At 39.6% G+C, this 19559-nt stretch overlaps 1 protein-coding gene and 1 pseudogene across 3 annotated transcripts in view; one reads left to right on the forward strand and one right to left on the reverse strand.

Moving 5' to 3' along the window:
• Positions 1 to 19559, reverse strand: part of ASXL2 (ASXL transcriptional regulator 2) — a 151244-nt gene that overhangs the window by 96889 nt on the left and 34796 nt on the right. The gene's annotated exons all lie outside the window — the stretch shown is intronic.
• LOC102156961 lies at positions 16954 to 17388 on the forward strand (annotated as a pseudogene).

Raw genomic sequence — 19559 nt, forward strand, 5'->3', positions numbered from 1 at the left:
CCTCATTCCCAACATGAGAGGCAAATAGATTATTACCAATTTCACACTTGGGAACAAGATGAATTCAGAGGATACAGTATCCCCCACCTACCAAACTAACTATACAAACTGTCTATGTGAGTTTAAAAGCTAAATAGCTAATAATAATACATGGAATTTTGAAGGAATAACTAATAGAGCCAAATATCTGAAAAGGAAAGGGGGGAAAGGACCTTACCTGGCTGCTTAGCAGTATCTGTTGATCACTACCTCTGTCCTGAGATGCACTCCTCTGTTCAGATCTGTGACACCAGACTCTCCTTTCCCTACCTCTCCACCAGAGACTTTTCATTCTCTGCAATCTTTTAATGCTGATCTTCCTCAGGATTCTCTTAATTTCTAATCTCCTTGTACATTTTCATACTCTCATGATTTCAAAAACTAATATGCTCCTACAGTGCCATTCTATACACGCCCAGTAGTGCTTATCACACTGTATTTATTATAATTCCATTTTAAATGATTGGTCTTGCCCACTGGTACATAAGCTCCATAAGAGCTGGGACCTTCTGTCTTGTTCATATAGTATCTCTAGTGCCTATCATTTGGTAGGTCTAAAATGTGATGGCTAACTGGAATATTACGGATGCAGGTGGCAAGACTAGCTTTAGACAATGATAAAAATATTTGTGTTTTTTCTTTTTTTTAATATTTATTTATTTATTTATTCATGATAGACAGAGAGAGGTAGACACAGGCAGAGGGAGAAGCAGGCTCCATGCCGGGCTGACTCGAAACTCGATCCCGGGACTCCAGGATTGCGCCCTGGGCCAAAGGCAGGCACCAAACCGCTGAGCCACCCAGGGATCCCCTGTGTTTTTTCTTTTAAAACAAGAAAGAAGGATGATAATAGGTGAATGCAAATGCAAATAAGTTTGTAGATTCAGAGCAGAATCTTCTTACTTAAATGTAAGAAGTGGCTGAGGATACTTATATACAAAGAAACAGCTACAGATAGCCAGAGATGATTATTACATAGGCTGGCTTCATAAACTCACAAGTATAGTTTTACCTAAAGGCCCCTCAATTCTGAATAGCTCTATCAAGTTATTCCTATCTAGTTCATTCCATTTAGATTCTTTCTACCTGATTATCCAAGAAGTCTGTATGTCATGCACACTCCTTAGTTCAAGTAAAAAAAGTTCTCAAAACCTAACTCCCCAAAATTCTTAAGATTTAATATTTATCTACCATTTAAGTGCCAGGTAGAGTCTGAAGTGCTTTACATACATTAGCTCATTTAATTTTTTTTTTTAAGATTGTATTTATTCATGAGACACAGAGAGGCAGAGAGAGGAGTAGGCTCCATGCAGGAAGCCCAACATGGGACTCGATCCCGAGTCTCCAGGATCACGCCCGGGGATGAAGGTGGTGCCAAACCGCTGAGCCACCCAGGCTGCCCTCATTTAATCATTTTTTTTTAAGATTTTATTTATTTATTCATGAGAGACACAGAGAGAGAGGCAGAGACACAGGCAGAGGGAGAAGCAGGCTCCATGCAGGGAGCCTGACGTGGGACTCGATCCTGGGTCTCCAGGATCATGCCCCAGGCTGAAGGGGGTGCTAAACCAATGAGCCACCGGGGCTACCCTTATTTAATCTTTATAATAAACCCATGAGGTATTCATTATTATGGCTTTTTTTTTCAGATGTGAAAACTGTGGCACAAAGAATAAGTAACTTGCCCAGGGTAACATTAGCTAGTAAGTGATGGAGGACAAGATTCTTTGCTCCTAAGCATTATGCTATACCTCCTCTCTCAATCAGTTACACATCCATACTACTCCTAAAATTAGTTGTTACTGTAATATACAATTAATAACTGTGTAAATGCCAAAACCTGTGGCTGCAGGATAAGTAAGAAACAAATCCTATAGTCAACTAGGGTAGAATAAAAGTAGCGCAAAGGGGAGACAGACAACTATAACTATGACACAACAAATACTAAAAAGATACAAAGAATTATAGAAACAAACATAAAGAACGTTTAATTCTTCCTATAAAATGTATGCAGGGGCAGCCCGGGTGACAGCAAATGGGAAGAGAGATCATTGCACTGAATAGTCACAAGCCTGTGATGACCCAACATGTAACTGAGAACGGAGTGACAAATTGCCAGGCATGGAAATATTTGAGGGCAAAATAAGAGCAAAGTCCTATTTGATTAGTTTAGTTCAAAGCCATGAAAAATTCTAGTTTATTTAATCCCATGGAAAATAAAATTCAAACTCAATAATAAATATTTCATAGGGGTAGTTTTACTTTAAAAAAAAAGAACAAAAAAAGAACAACAACAACAACAACAAAAAAGAACAGATGATACATTTAAAGAAAACAAAAAGTAAACCATGGAAAGTTTTATTGCCTTCTCCCCCTCACCATCCACCTCTTATTTTCCCCCATCTCCTCCTCAGACACTAGTTTCTTATGTATCCTCCTAACATTAAAGTAATCACAAGCAAACACTCTCCTTTTGCATAAAAAAGGCAACAAGTCACATACAATATTCAATAAATGATCTTATTCAACTATAGTATCTTGAAGGTCCCTGTGTTTATATATAGAAAGCATCTGATCTTTTTCATAGCTGCATAATATTCCATTGTATAGATATACTACAATTTACTTAACTATCTCCTAATGATGAGTTTGGGGACCGTTTCCCATCTTTTGCACAGTATATAGCAGAAACAGCTGGTGCCCTGTATCTCATCCTGAGTCCACACAAGTGAACTCAGCCACATCTGCTATGGACAATTCCCACTTACACTAACAGTGTTTCACCTCAGGCTGACAATAGGCCTATCTCAAGGTTCCAGGAGTCTCTCCACTTTTGTGCCTCAAGGCTTTCTCCAAAGCCAAGGAAGACCAAACAGCAACAGGGCAGCCCCAGTACAGGGAAGTTAGAAACCCTATCAGAAATCCTAAACAAACTGCCAGGTTGAACAAATAAATGCTCCAGAATGTCTTAAACCACTATGTGCATATCCAACAGACCCACATATGAAGACATCATGGTGACAGGGATGAAGGCAATTTATGAGCTCAATAGCACAGAGCCTTCCTTTCATGAAAATTGATAAACCTTAGCTAATATTGCTACTGAGAATCCAAAACTTGTCATCAAAAAGGCCAACTCTGAGCCATCTGTATGTTACAATCCCTCAAAGAAATGAGCCAGCTAACAAAGGAGGAACAAGAATAGGAAAACAATGCTGTTAGTACCACTCTACAAATGTGTTACTATCAGAAAAGAATTTCAGCAAAAGGATTCTACGTCTCAGTTAAAAAGTAGGTTCCAAATTTTAGGGTTGTTAGACAATCCCTGATAAAAATTTCCAACAAAATTAAGTAAGCTAAACCATACACACAAAAATGAAGCTGGGGTGGGGGGCGGGCACCTGGGTGGCTCAGTCAGGTGGGTGACTAGCTCTTCGTTTCAGGTCATCATCTAGGGGTCCTGGGATTTGGCTGTATCTCAGAGGGAAGTCGGCTTGAGGGTTTCTCTCCCTCTTCCTCTACTCTTCCCCCGGCTTGTGTGTGTGCATGCACGCACTCTCTCTAAAATAAATAAAACTTTTTAAAAAAACTAATTAAAGGGGATCCCTGGGTGGCTCAGCAGTTTAGCGCCTACCTTTGACCCAGGGTGTGATCCTGGAGTCCCGGGATCGAGCCCCACGTTGGGCTCCCTGCGTGGAGCCTGCTTCTCCCTTTTCCTGTGTCTCTGCCTCTCTCTCTCTCTCTCTCATCTTCTCTCTCTCTCTCTGTCTCTCATGAATAAAATAAATAAAATCTTTAAAAATAAATAAAATAAAGTGCATCTCTCTCCCAATCTTCCTTCTACTACTACTACTACAATTCTCATTATGATTACAAACAGAGGGATCCCTGGGTGGCGCAGCGGTTTGGCGCCTGCCTTTGGCCCAGGGCGCGATCCTGGAGACCCGGGATCGAATCCCACATCGGGCTCCCGGTGCATGGAGCCTGCTTCTCCCTCTGCCTGTGTCTCTGCCTCTCTCTCTCTCTCTGTGACTATCATAAATAAATAAAAATTTAAAAAATTATATTAAAAAAATGATTACAAACAGAGATAAGAGTATATGAATAATAAAATGAGTAAGGTTAATTTCAAAGATATACCAAACTTCAAACTCTTCAAAAACTTTTTCTCACAACCACTAGTGAAAATAATTAGAAAAATCTCCTGTTTATTAGGAAGTCTCAATAAGTACAAAAACATGTTTGAAATGTTCAAACTTCTGATTGTAATACAATAAAACCATAAATTATAAAAAATAAAGTCCTTTGGATGCTCAGTGGTTGAGCATCTGCCTTTGGCTCAGGGCGTAATCCCGGAGTCCCGGGATTGAGTCGCACATTGGGTTTCCTGCAGGAAGCCTGCTTCTCCCTCTGCCTGTGTCTCTGCCTCTGTGTTTGTGTGTGTGTGTCTCTCATGAATAAATAAATAAACTCTTAAAAAAAATTTTGGGGGGGACACGTGAGTGGCTCAGTGGTTGAGTGTCTGCCTTCAGGTCATGGCGTGATCCCAGGATTCTTGGATCAAGTCCCACAAGATCCCACAACTGGGATCAAGTCCCAAGTCCCCTGCAGGGAGCCTGTTTCTCCCTCTGCCTGTGTCTCTGCCTCTTTCTGTGTCTCTTATGAATAAATGAATATAAAATAAAACAAATAAAATAAAATAAACCTTTAAATAAATAAATAAATAATAAATAAATAAATAAATAAATAAATAAATAGGGACACCTGGGTGGCTCAGTGGTTAAATGTCTGCCTTCTGGCTCAGGGCATAATCCTGGAGTCCTGGGATCAAGTCCCACATCGGGCTTCCAGCAAGGAGCCTGCTTCTCAGGCAGCCCGGGTGGCCCAGCAGTTTAGCGCTGCCTTCAGCTGAGGGTGTAATCCTGGATACCCAGGATCACGTCCCACGTCGGGCTCCCTGCATGGAGCCTGCTTCTCCCTCTGCCTGTGTCTCTGCCTTCTCTGTGTTTGTCTCTCACAAATGAATTTTAAAAATCTTTTAAATAAATAAATAAATACAGTAGAGTACTATAGATGTATTTTCTCTTATGATTTCCCTAACATTTTCATTTCTCTAGCTTACTTTATTGTAAGAACACAGTATGTAATACATGTAACAGAATATATGCATTAATCAACTGTCTATGTTACCAGTAAGGCTTCTGACAGTAGTATGCTGTAAGTAGTTAAGTCTGGGGGGAAGTCCAAAGTTAGACTCAGATTTTCAACTGCGTGGGGATCAGCACCCCTAACCCATGTTGTTCAAGGGTCAACTGTTGTCCTATCACATAACAAGTCACCTAAAATATTCAAATTTATACTCTACTATCCTCAACAAACTATCTTCACAGGGTTAAGTTAACCCAATTCCGCTGTTTCTCAAAAATCATTCTCAAGTACATCTTCGGTAATGAACTTATCCTCAGTTAAAATGCCCTTTTCGCTTTAGAGTCGTATCAAAAACAACCTTTTTTACAGGTGCATACCCCTTTCAGAGTCTGATAGCTATTAAAAACCCTTCTCAGAAGGAAAAAAATGAATTTTTATGGTTAGTTTCTATGGGTCCACAGACTCCATGAAAGTTAAGGTAAATTTGTGATTTTAACCACTTATGTTCCATTCAACATTCCTCTGGTTAAAAGGCCCTGATTTACTTTTGGAGACCCACCTCCCTCCTCCATTCTCAGTCCATATGGTGGGAACCAACACTAGCAATAAAGCAGGAAACAAATTAGCACTTTCCAACCACAGTATTCGCTCAGAAATGGGCAGAAGACTGAAACTAAGGCTACAGGAGCAGAATGACAGGAAAAAGACATTTTCTGCCCCAGGAACTACCGGACTTCAACTTAAATGATGAGAGACTGAAGCTAACAGCTTTCAAATATCCCAAAGTCAAACAAAAAAAGCAAAAGAGTGAGAGAGAAAACAAAATCTTAATAATGCCTTTATTTAAAGAATGAATCCAACCATACCTAAAGCTCTTCCCTTAGATTTTCTGTTGACAATACCCTTTTCTTTTTTCTATCACTTTGGAAGAGATGTCTACCATTTTCAAAATAGTCCTGACATAGAGCCGCCCATTCATAGATCAAAATTAAGAACTCCTGAAGTAGATAACAAATCTATATTCTGAATCCATATATGCATGGGCTTGTAACAGTAAAGCTAATTATGGTGAATACATTGGCAATAATTAGAGCCTACTAGTCACAAAAAGCTTTTAACCTAGTGTAGGAAAAAAAATCCTAACGTTATTTTTTATTTAAGCTTTGTAAATTAACTAACTATATGATGAAATTCCCAGAAGCCAGTAAAAGCAATGCTTTAAAGCTACCAAGACAAGGCAATTGTTTTAGGACTAAAGAATTTCACAGATGTCAAACAGAATCTGGACTTCTAAATCTTTACTCAAAACAATCAACTTAAAGCCTCACTACATCCAAAAAGTCTGCTCACAGACTCAGAGACACATTTCCTTCTCAACCTTAGGTACTTGAAGTGGGCAATTTCAGCAACTAACTACATATATTTTTTTTTTATCATTCCTATTTATCTTATCATTTAAATAATTTTATTTATTTTTTTAAGTAGGCTTCACACCCAACACTGGGCTTGAACTCAGGACCTCAAGCTCAAGAGTCACATGCTTTACTGACTGAGCCAGCCTGACGTCCCTCATTCTTACTTATTTTAGTTTCTTACTCTTTTCTCCACAGTGAAATGCACTTATTCACAGAGACAAAATAGTCAAGGTTTTAATCAAAAGAGAACTAGAAAAAAAATCTCCCGAAGAGGACAGATAACCAGGTAATTCCAACGTAGATTTACTAAATTTTCCCTTTCTTTTAGTAGAAAACTCAGTTTTCTCACTGTGATTAGTACCACCATCCACACAGTAGTCCCCCAGATGTACAATTTCTATTTAAATCTCCATGAAAAAGTAGATTAAGATACCCTCTTTCGGCTCCGTTGCCTGGGTAGCTCAGCGGTTAAGCGCGTCTGCCTTTGGCTCAGGGTGTGATCCTGGAGTCCCAGGATCCAGTCCCACGTTGGGCTTCCTGCATAGAGCCTGCTTCTCCCTCTGCCTAGGTCTCTGCCTCTCTCTTTCTGTGTCTCTCATGAATAAATAAATAAAATCTTTAAAAAAATTTTTTTTAAAAGGGACGCCTGGGTGACTCAGCTGTTGAGCTTCTGCCTTCAGCCCCAGGGTATGATCCTGGAGTCCGGGGATCAAGTCTCACATCAGGCTTCCTGCATGGAGCCTGCTTCTCCCTCTGCCTGTTTCTCTGCCTCTCTCTGTGTGTCTTTCATGAATAAATAAATAAAATCTTAAAAAAAAAACAAACAAAAAAAAAACTTAAAAATAAACTCTTTCTGCCCTTCCAAAGTTTAAAAGAAAGAAAAAGTGCATGCACTATATAAAGAACTTTACTAATAATGAAGCAAAGCTTCACAACACAAGGAAGGGTAAGACTTCACAGTAACTTTTACATGAACAGATTTCTGAACCTCACAATGATGATCTCCTAATACCAAAACTCCTCGCTCTAGTTCCTTCCCAGCTGACAGGAAGCCTAAGTGAACTGGAAGAGTTCAGGCAAGAAATAAGAGCCATCATTCCTCCACAATTAGTAAGTCCGGTGTTACCTCCAGGTCAGTGACCATGCTACATACTAATAATTCTCCACAAACCAAAACAAGATTAAGTTAGAAGGGGGCAAAAAAATTAAGGCTGAAATGCCAATGGTGGTTGCCACTGGGTAGTAGGTCAGTGGGTGATTTTTTTCCTTTTAAGCCCCCCCCACACATTTTCTATCAAGTGCAAATATTAATTTGTCCCACAAAAGTTTTTTTTTCATTTTTTGCAATCAAATCTTGTCCTTTATGGATTCTACTTTTGTTACATATGCTTTCCACAGAATGACACAAAACCAGAAGAAGAAAAATATTACCAACTGTAACTACATAAAAGCGAAAAACTTGGTATCATACATATGCACATGTACACACACAAATCCATAAACAAAGTATAAAGAAAAACTAGGGAAAATTAGAATATATAAACACACACAGAAAAGGTTTTTATAAATAAATGAGAAAAACACCAATAATTTAAAAAAAAAAAAAGAACTAGCAAAGGATATAAAAAGGTAGTTCACAGAGACAAATACAAGTAGTCAGTAAGCATTACAAAGATGTTTAACCACAGCCATACAACCATAAATTCAGAAATCGAAATCAAAACCAGATTTTTTTCACCTACAGAGTTGGCCAAAGTAAAAAGACTGAAAAGGCCATTATCTGTCAGCGTGTGGGGAGCGGACACTGTCACCCACTGCTATAAAATGGTACGACCCTTTCGAAGCACAATTTAGCACTCTCCAGCCTTGGATGGATATATCTCTGACCCATCAATTCCAATATAAAAATTAATTCTATAGCTTACATCAATTCTATGTAAGAATTTACAAGAACACAAATAAATATGTACAACATTTACTTAAAATATTTTTGTAACATCATAAAACTGGAATGGTCTAAATTCCAAGTAATTAGTAAAAATAGATTGATAATTAACCAAATAAAAGAGGGAATGCCACTATTAAAAAGAGCAATGTGGACACACACACACACACACACACACACGCAAAAAGATAATAGAGATGCCTGGGTGACTCAGCTGTTGAGCTTCTGCCTTCCGCTTAGGGTGTGATCCCGGGATCCCAGATCGAGTCCCAATTCGGGCTCCTTGCAGGAAGCCTACTTCTCCCTCTGCCTACGTCTCTGACTCTCTCTCTCTCTCTGTGTCTCTCATGAATAAAATCTTTTTTAAATAAATACATACATACATACAAAAATACACAAATAATATTCTTAGTCTAACCCAGTTGAACTTTTGAATTGTTTTGCAAAGTAGAACTGTTTTAAATTTATAAACTTACTTGACAAGAATTGAAATTTTGATCATACTGATTCTTCTGGTCCAAACACAAATTGGCCCTGTTCAATTTTTCAAGTCTTTCCCTCATCCTTTTCAAGGATTTTATAGTTTTCCTCACCTAGATTCTGTACATTTCTTATTCAACTTATTTCTACATACTTTATATTTGCCATTATTTTTGTTATTATTGGTATATAGAAACTCTACGGGAAAACCTTTTTTCCTAAAGATTTTATTTTTTTAATAAATCTTATTTTAAGATTTTATTTATTCATGAGAGACACAGAGGAGAGAGGCAGAGACTCTCAGAGCACAGGGAGAAGCAGGCTCTTTGCAGGGAGCCTCAAGCAGGACTAGATCCTGGGACCGTGGGATCATGCCCTGAGCCTACGAAGGCAGACACTCAACTCCTGAGCCACCCAGGCATCCCCATTCCAGGAGATCTTATCTAATATCTAGGTAGCACAATCTGGAGAGTAAATTGAGACAAGAAGGCAATAAAACCTACCAAGAATCCCAGACACCACAGTTTGGTCCTAGTAATTATACATATTACCTCCCTGACTTTATCTCCTATATCTGTTCTCCTCAATCATTGTACTCTAGCCACACCTGCCTCTTCACCATTACTAGACCAAGACAGGCACATTCCTGCCTCAGTCTTTGTCCTGACTGCTCCCTCGTATAAAGAACTCTCTTTCCCTGAATATCAGCAAAGCTTGATCCTTCACCACTTTCAAATGTTTGGTCAAAGGTCAACTTCTCAGCGAGGCCTTCCTAGAATATCCAATTAAAATTGCAAACCACTCCAATCCCAGCCCAGCATTCCCCAGCCATCCTGCTTTCCTCTTCCTCATAGCACCTGTTGCTACGGTAATATGCATATAATTTATGTATTTACTATGTTGCCTGTCTTCTACCCCACCCACATATTGTAAAGTTTCATGCCTAGAGGGATTTTTTTTTTCTGATTTGTTCACTACTACATCTACAGATCTCAGAATGTGCCTGACATATGGTAAATCTTCAATAAATATTTAACTAAATTAAATATTCCATATATTGAATCTCCAAAGATATGACAGTGAGATTTAGTGTTTGCAAATTGATCCTCACCTAAGCCAACCTAAGATACTTACCAAAGAACTGCTCCTTCCATTCATTACCTTACAAATCTAAAGACCTGACTTTTTAAAATTGACAATATTTATAATGATACTATAATCCTTGGTCTCTACCTAAATCTCTTAACCTGTGGAGAAAACAAGAAAAGATTTCAGAAGAAAATGTTCTTTCCACCCCACTCCAGAGTATGTCAGTTTGGTGCCTTCCTTCACTTCACAGCAGTCATATCTTCATCTCCATTTTGTCTACTTCCAAAGGGAAATTTAAAAAACAAAACTACTGTTAAAAGAGGTAAAGGGTGGAAGTGGTAACAATAAAATACAGGTTTATGAGGCGCCTGGGTGGCTCAGTCAGTTTAGTGTCTTAACTCTTGGTTTCTGCTCAGATCGTCACCTCGTGGGTCATGGGACTGGGCCCTGAGACACGCTCTACACTCAGCATGGAGTCTGCTTGGATTCTCTCCCTCTCCTTCTGCCCCTCCCCTGGCTCGTGTGCAGGTGCTTTCTCTCTCTCTCTCTCTCTCTCAAATAAATAAATCTAAAGGAAAAAAAAAAAACAATATGGGTTTAAACTGTATGTTAACTGGAATTTTTTTTTAAGATTTTATTCATGAGACACAGAGAGTGAGAGGCAGAGACATACATAGAGAGAGAAGCAAGCTCCATTCAGGGAGCCCAATGTGGGACTCGATCCTGGGATTCCAGGATCACACCCTGAGCTGAAGGCAGGTGCTTAACCGCTGAGCCACCGAGGTGTCCCGGTTAACTGGAATTTAAATTTAAAAAAAATTTTAATGCAGGCAAAAACCTGAATTTTAGGGTGCCTGGGTGCCTCAGTTGGTCAAGCATCTGCCTTCAGCTCAAGTCATGATCCCAGGGTCCTGGAATCGAGCCTTACATCAGGCTCTTTGGTCAGTAGGGAATCTACTTCTCCTTCTCCCTCTCCCTCTATGCTCCCCCCCACTCATGTTCTCTTGCACTCTCACTCTCAAATAAATTAATTTTATTATTATTTTTTAAAGATTTTATTTATTTATTCATGAGAGACACACACATGCACAGAGAGAGAGGCAAAAACACAAGGAGAGGAAGAAGCAGGCTCCATGCAGGGAGCCCGATGTGGGACTTGATCCCAGGTCTCCAAGATCAGGCCCTGGGCTGAAGGCGGCAGCATTAAACTGCTGAGCCACCCAGGCTGCCCTCAAATAAATTAATATTTTTTTAAAAAGAAATGGAATAAATAGCTAATAACCTTCCAAAACAGAAAGCACCAGGCCCACATTGGTTCTCTGGCAAATTCTACAATACTCTTTTTTTAAAGATAGATAGGGGATTCCCTGGGTGGCTCAGCGGTTTGGCACCTGCCTTTGGCCCAGGGCACGATCCTGGAGTCCTGGAATCGAGTCTCACGTCAAGCTCCCTGCATGGAGCCTGTTTCTCCCTCTGCCTGTGTCTCTGCCCCCCCCCCCCCTCTCTCTCTCTCTCTCTCTTTATGTCCATCATGAATAAATAAAATTTTTAAAAAAAATTTTTAAGATAGATTTATTTATTTACTTACTTATTTATGACACTCAGAGAAAGAGAGGCAGAGACATAGCCTGAGGGAGAAGCAGGCTTCCTGCAAGGAGCCCAGTGTGGGACTCGATTCCAGATCCCAGGATGATGACCTGAGCCAAAAGTAGACACTCAACCACTGAGCCACCCAGATGCCCTGCAAAAGATCTTAAATAGATAATTATATCTATTATGAATAGGACCTATAGGGCACCTGAGACCACCCAGGCATCCCATGGCATACTTTTTTTTTTTAAGATTTATATATTTATTTAAGAAAGACAGAGGACAGGAGGGGCAGAGGAACAGGGAGAGAGAGAATCTCAAGCAGACTCCATGCCTAGAGCAAAGCTGGACTTGGGGCTTCATCTCATGACCCTGAGACCAAGACTTAAGCTGAAACTGAGAGTCAGCGCTTAACCAACTGTGCCACCCAGGCACTCCTCCAAACATTGAAGGCAGAAATTATACCAATTCTCTACAATGTTTTCCAGAGGGTAGAAGCAGAAGGAATACTTCCTAACTCATTCTTAGGCCAGCAATATCCTAATTCCAGAACTAGATAAAGATACTATAGGGGAAAAAAACCCTACAGATCAGTATCTCTCACTAACACAGTGAGGAAAATCCTTAACAAAATATTAACAAATCAAATACAACAAAGTAAATAGTAGCAGACAGACTGGGGAAGACCAGAATTCAAAATATCAACTGGCAGTGAGTTTAGTAAATTTTCCCCATCAGTATCTCTCAATCTGAACTCAACACAGCCAAAAACCTGGATATGGGCATCAGTGTGGATAATGCCATTAGGATAGAAGTCTCCTAATGTGCAGCAACAAAACAAGAATTACTCCATTTTCTTTCTTTTAATTTTCCTTGTTCTCTCATACCTCAGAACCCAAGCTATTCTGTGGCAACAACAGCAACAGAATAAGTAGGTGCCTAAAACTCTCAAAGGAGGGAAACCATCCCCTCCATATCAGAGGAGTTATGGTCCCAAGAGACTGAGACAAAACCCCATTGCTCTTTTTAAGTCTCTTGTCTCCTGCTGCTTGGCCCAAGGGGAACAGAGTTGTGGAAATATACAGAGAGGAATATAGAAATTTCTGGCCAAAGATGAAAAATGGGAGTTCCATGGAATCAGACAAAAGAACTCAGGAAAGTAAGCCCCTTAAACTTATGAATGAAATCCTTCAGTAACACCTAAGCTGTGCATATACGGGCTGGATACAAAAAAAAGCATAGATAGACTTTGAGAACTAAACTATGGGATAGATTGGAGTCAGTAAAACTTTTCTACAAAGGGCCAAATAGTAAATATTTTAGGTTTTGTAGGCCAAACAGCTTCTGTCACAACTGCTCAAATGTGACCACTGAAGTATGAAAGCAGCCACAAAAATTACAAACAAGTTGGCATTGCTGTGTTTCAATAAAATCTCATTTATAAAAATAGGCAGTGAACTGAATCTGGCCCACAGGCCATAGTTTCACAACCCACAGGGAAGACCACCACCCAAATCCCAGATACTATGACAGTTCACACAAAGGACAAATCCAAATAGCAGTCAAAAGTATTTGAAGACTTAACTGACATTGAAACAACAACCCACAGACGGCTGGTCAAAACTTGAAGGCTAGGGCAGGGGGTGGGGGTGACTGGGTGGCGGGCACTGAGGGGGGCACTGGGTGTTATTCTGTATGTTGGCAAATTGAACACCAATAAAAAATAAATTTATTATTTAAAAAAAACTTGAAAAAAAAAACTTGAAGGCTAAACACAATTCAGTCAACTGTTTGCTAAAACAAAACTATCAACATTCTCAAAATTCAAACAAGATACAAAGTGTCAATTACAATCTAAATTTACTAGGTATAGCAACCCAAGAAAACCTCAATTTGCTTAGGAAAGAAAATCAAAAGATAGAAGCAACAAGATAAATCTGATATGGGAAATGTTTCACAAAGACTTAAAAGCGGCTATTATAAAAATGCTCCACGTAAAGGTAAACACTCTTGAAGGAAGAGGAAGATACAAAGTAGAAGCAAATGTAAATTTTAGAACTGAAAAATAACCAAAACAAAAAAACACTTCATTCAATGAATCAATAACAGAAGAGGAAGTGAACATGAAAACAGAAACACAGAAATTATCTAATGATTAAAAAATAAAAAACCTCTACTCAAAAATTAAATTTGTGTATGTCATATCAAGAAAGTAAAAGAACAGGGTGCCTGGCTGGCTTAGTCAGTGGAGCATGAGACTTAATCACAGGACTGTGAGTTCAAGTCCCATGTCAGGTGTAGAGAGGTTACTGAAAAAAGTCTTTAAAAAACTAAACAAATAAAAAACACAAAAACAAAGAAAGTGAAAAAACAACCCACAAAATGAAGAAAATATTTCAATTAACATCTGATAAAAAACTTGTATGAACCAACAAATAACAAATACCCCAATTAAAAAATTGGCCAAGGATATGAATAGACATTTCTTCAAAGACAGACTAGACAATGGTCAGTAGACACATGAAAGGATGCTATGAAAAGCACCTTTTTAAAAAAGCATATGAATAGCATCATTCACCAGGAAAATACAAATCAAAACCACAATGAGATACAAGTTCACATCCACCAGAATGACTATGATAAAAAAATTTTAAAAAAGAAATCCACGAGTGTTGGCAAGGATGTGGAGAAATTAGAATAATCAAATATTGCTGGTAACAATGTAAACAGGCACATGGCAAATAGTTTGGCAATTCCTCAGAAAGTTAAACACAGAGCTAACAGATGACCTAGCAATTCCACTCCTCGATATATACCAAAAAGAACTGTTTTGCTCCCTCTGCAAAAGGTCCTCTCTTATGCTGTCACTCTCTAGGTATACTCTGTAGGACAAGAGTGTTGTCTCCAGCAATCTCCTTCCTGCTCCACATGCAGCAGGGAGGGAACTGTGGCTGAAACCCACAGGCTCCAGGTAGCCAACATCTTCAACAGTGTTGCTATTGTTGATATAAGCAGTCTTAATCTTAGGGCCCTGAGATCGAGTCCCAGACTGGGTTCTCTGCTCAGTGGGTAGTCTGCTTCTCCCTCTCCTTCTGTGCTTTCTCTCTTGCTCTAAATAAGTAAATAAAATCTTAAAAACAGACCCAGAATGTTTCACTGGTGGATTCTATCAAACATTTATAGAAGAAACTATTGATTCTCACAATTCACAACAGTTATGTTCTATAAAGGTCACTGCAAACACTATATTAGCAAATATTTGAACCAATGCTCCTAGAGGAAATACAAAGTTAGGTTCCTACAAGACTCTGCTCATATTTATGTCAACTAATCAATATAACTTTGATTTTATGTACTTCTGTTTAAAGATATCTTATATAGGGATCCCTGGGTGGCTTAGTGGTTTAGAGCCTGCCTTTGGCCCAGGGCGTGATCCTGGAGTCCGGGGATCAAGTTCCATGTCGGGCTCCCTGCGTGGGGCCTGCTTCTCCCTCTGCCTGTGTCTCTGCCTCTCTCTGTGTCTCTTGTGAATAAATAAATAAAATCTTTAAAAGTAACAATAAAGATATCTTATATAACACATATTAATAATTCATTAACACTGAACTCCTGGCCAAGAGTAAAATTCATGCCTAAATAAATCTTATCTGACACAAGCAATTTTCTCCATAAGGAACATCACAGCTGATTTTTGTTGTTGTTTTTTTTTATATATATACAGCTTTCTTGAACTTAAGAATACTACACAGCATTTCAGCACTACACTTTGGGGTCATTTTAAACAGTGAAAGCACCAACGAAAATGAAAATGCCAAGGCACTAAATAGGTCACAAAAAGGACACATTTTCACTACGAGAGATAAACAAGAAGGCAGAGCATCCCACCTTGTTCAACCCCAGGAGGGACCTCAACTGGGAATATCCACTCAGGTGAGTCAAATTTTTTGCCACATTGCACATGTCCATGAATGACAACAAAAATGTCATAAGCGTTGATTTTGGTGTTAGGAATATATTTTTGGGGGTACTTGGGTAGCTCAGTCCGTTAAGCTTCTGAAATCAAGATTTCAGCTCAGGTCATGAACTTTGAGTCATAAGATCAATCCTTCTGATGGGCTCCATGCTGGGTATGGAGCCTACTTAAGATATTCTCTCTCTCTCTCTCTCCATCCCCCCCACCCCCGGTCTCCTACCCCACCAGGCTCACTCATACTCTCTCTTAAAAAAATTTTTTTTTAATTAAGGAATAAATTTTATCAAGTAGCTGAATTCATAAAGACTGAATCTAGGAATGACAATGATAAAATGTGATCTTCTTCAAAAAGAAACAGAAAAGTGAGAAGACTTTCCAACTGATTTTTATGAGGCCAGCATTATCCTAATACCAAAACCAAGACACAGATGACTCAAGAAAACTACAGACTAATATGTCTCATGAACAACTATAAATATCCTCCGCGAAATGTTAGCAAATCCAGCTATATATAAAAAAATACACAATAACCAGGTGAGATTATTTTTTACCCCAGGAATGCAAAGCCAATTTGAAATTTGAAAATCAATGTCATCTACCGTATTAACAGGCTAAAACTTAAACGCAAATGATCCCAGCAATTGAGTCAGAAAAAGCATCGGACAAAATTCAACATCCATTCATAACAAAAACTCTTAAGTAAGCTAGAAATAAAAGGGAACTTCCTCAACCTGACAGTAAGTGCTTACAAAAAACCTATAGCTAATACTCTTAACAATGAAAGATGGAATGCTCTACCCATAATCAGAAAAAAAGTATCTGCAAATCCTATCCAGCAAAAAACTCATACCTAAAACACATAAAGAATTCTCAAATCCCATCAGTAGAACAACAACCCAGTTAAACAGTGGGCAGAACACTTCACCAAGGATGATATACAGTTGGAAAAAAAGCACATAGAAAGATGCTTAAAAGTGATATGGCACAAGGGACCCCCCGGTGGCTCAGTGGTTAACAGACGTCTGCCTTTGGCTGGAATAGTGATCCTGGGATCCTGGGATTAAGTCCCTCATCGGACTCCCTACAGGAAGCCTGCTTCTCCTTCTGCCTATGTCTCTGCCTCTTTGAGTCTCTCATGAATAAACAAATATAATCTTGAAAAAAAAAAAAGTGTGACATGGTGCACAGTAGGCAATGAGGACATAGCACCCTTGCTGCTTCCTCTTTCCAGATTCCATCTCTGCTGTAACACCTGCAATAGCGGCAGTTCTGTCTCCAACATGCAGCTCTTTGTCCACACCCAGGAGCTACACATCCTTGAGGCGACCAGGCAGGAGACAGTCGCCCAGATCAAGGTTCATGTAGCCTCGCTAGAGGGCATTGCTCTACAAGATTAAGTAGTGCTCCTAGTAGGCATGCCTCTAGAGGACTAGGCTACCCCAGGTCAGTGTGGAATAAAGGCTCTGACCACCCTGGAAGTAACTGGCCACACGCTTGGAGGTAAGGTCCATGGTTCCCTGGCCCATGCTGGGAAAGTAAGAGGGCAGACTCCCAAGGTGGCCAAACGAGAAAAAAAGAAGACAGGCTGAGCCAAGTAGTGGAAGCAGTACAACCGGTGCTTTGTCAATGTTATGCCCATCTTTGGCAAGAAAAAGGGCCCCAATGCCAACTCTTACATCGGCCCTTGTAATCCTAGCTTTCCCCAATAAAGATGGTTCAGTTAAAAAAAAAAAAAAAGATGTTCCACAACATATGCCATAGAGAAATTAAAATCACAATAATCTACTACTATTCACATATTAGAATTGCTAAAAAAAAAAAAAAAAGGGGGGGGGGCCTGGGTGAATCAGTGGGTTTAGTGTCTACCTTTGGCTCAGGTCATGATCTCAGGGTCCAGGGATCTATCGTTGCATGTTGCTCCCTGCTCAGTTGGGGTGGGAGTGTGTGGGCTCTGCTTCTCCCTCTCCCCCTCCCATTCCACTTGTTCATGCTCTCACATAAATAAAATTTTAAAAAAAAAATGAATGACTAAAATGAAAATGCTGACAGTACCAAGTACAAGCAAGGATGAAGATCAACTGCATTTCAAATAGACTGCTGGTGGAAATGCAAAACAAAGCAGCCACTCTGAAAAAGTTTCCCAGTTTCTTATAAAGGTAGATACATATTTACCAATTATGCAACAACCCTACTTCTGGGTATTTATCCTAGAGAAATGAAAATGTAACATTCAAAGGAGAATCTGCCACAAATGTTTATTGCAATTCTATTCTTATTTGCCAAAAGCAGAAACAACCAACACATTCCTCAACAGCGAAATGGATAAACCATTACTCATTAGCACAATGAACTCAGCCATAAACAGAATGAACTACTAACACATAAAACAACACAGATGAATCTCAAAGGCATTAAAGTGAATTTAAGAAACTAGCCTCAAGTGCATCCCGGGTGGCTCAGCGTAATTTAGTACCACCCTCAGCCCAGGGCGTGATCCTGGAGAGCCAGAGAGCCAGGATCAAGTCCCACAACAGGCTCCCTGCATGGAGCCTGCTTCTCCCTCTGCCTGTTGTCTCTGCACCTGCCTCTCTCTATCTCTGATGAATAAATAAATAAAATGTTAAAAAAAAAAAAAGTCTCAAAAGGTTATACACTATATAATGCCATTTACATGGCATTCTCAAAGACAAAACTAGTGATGAGTAACATATCAGCAGTTGCCAAGGGTTAAGGGCAAGTGGGGGGTAACTACAGCAAGATAGAACAATATTTCCTGGCTTGTACCTGACTATAATGGTGGCGGTTACATGTGTTAAATTCACACAACTATGTAACAAAAGGTCAGTTTTTTGCTGCATGGTAATTTTTTTTTTTTTTAAATTTTTATTTATTTATGATAGTCACACAGAGAGAAAGAGAGAGAGGCAGAGACACAGGCAGAGGGAGAAGCAGGCTCCATGCACCAGGAGCCCGATGTGGGATTCGATCCCGGGTCTCCAGGATCATGCCCTGGGCCAAAGGCAGGCGCCAAACCGCTGCGCCACCCAGGGATCCCTGCATGGTAATTTTTAATATAAACTTCTTATAATTTTTTTTTTAGGTATTTATTTATTTATTTATGATAGTCACAGAGAGAGAGAGAGGCAGAGACACAGGCAGAGGGAGAAGCAGGCCCCATGCACCGGGAGCCCGACGTGGGATTCGATCCCGGGTCTCCAGGATCGCGCCCTGGGCCAAAGGCAGGCGCCAAACCGCTGCGCCATCCAGGGATCCCTTAATATAAACTTCTTAACCAAAATACTAGAGTGAGGTACCACGCGTATGTAGGTAGAAAATAGGGCAGCTCAGGTGGCTCAACAGTTTACCACCTCCTTCAGCCCAGGGTGTGATCCTGTAGTACTGGGATCGAGTCCCACATTGGGCTCCCTGCATGGAGCCTGCTTCTCCCTCTGCCCGTGTCTCTGCCTATCTCTCTTTCTCTCTCTCTTTCTCTTGTGAATAAATAAAATCTTTTAAAAACAAAGTCACTACAGCATGAAAGTGATTTAAAATTTTCTCATTTTCTTAATACTGTTGAGCATTTATGACATAACCACATAATAGAATAGCCTTCAGCCATAAAAAGGGGTTACTGTTAGCAAAACCAGAAAATGACACATCAAAGTATTTAACATGGAAAAGCAGATTAGAAACTGAGAGACTAATTACACCTACACAGAAAAAAATCTATCAAAGACTAGAAGGAAATATCCCAAAATGTTTATATTGTGTCAGAGTAATTTTTCCCAAGTTAGTATTATTTCTATAATTTAAATTTTTTTAAGATTTTATCTATTTATTCATGAGACACACAGTGAGAGAGAGGCAAAGACACAGGCAG

The sequence above is a fragment of the Canis lupus genome, chromosome 17, assembly GCF_011100685.1.
Source record: "Canis lupus familiaris isolate Mischka breed German Shepherd chromosome 17, alternate assembly UU_Cfam_GSD_1.0, whole genome shotgun sequence".
Lineage (NCBI taxonomy): Eukaryota > Metazoa > Chordata > Mammalia > Carnivora > Canidae > Canis > Canis lupus.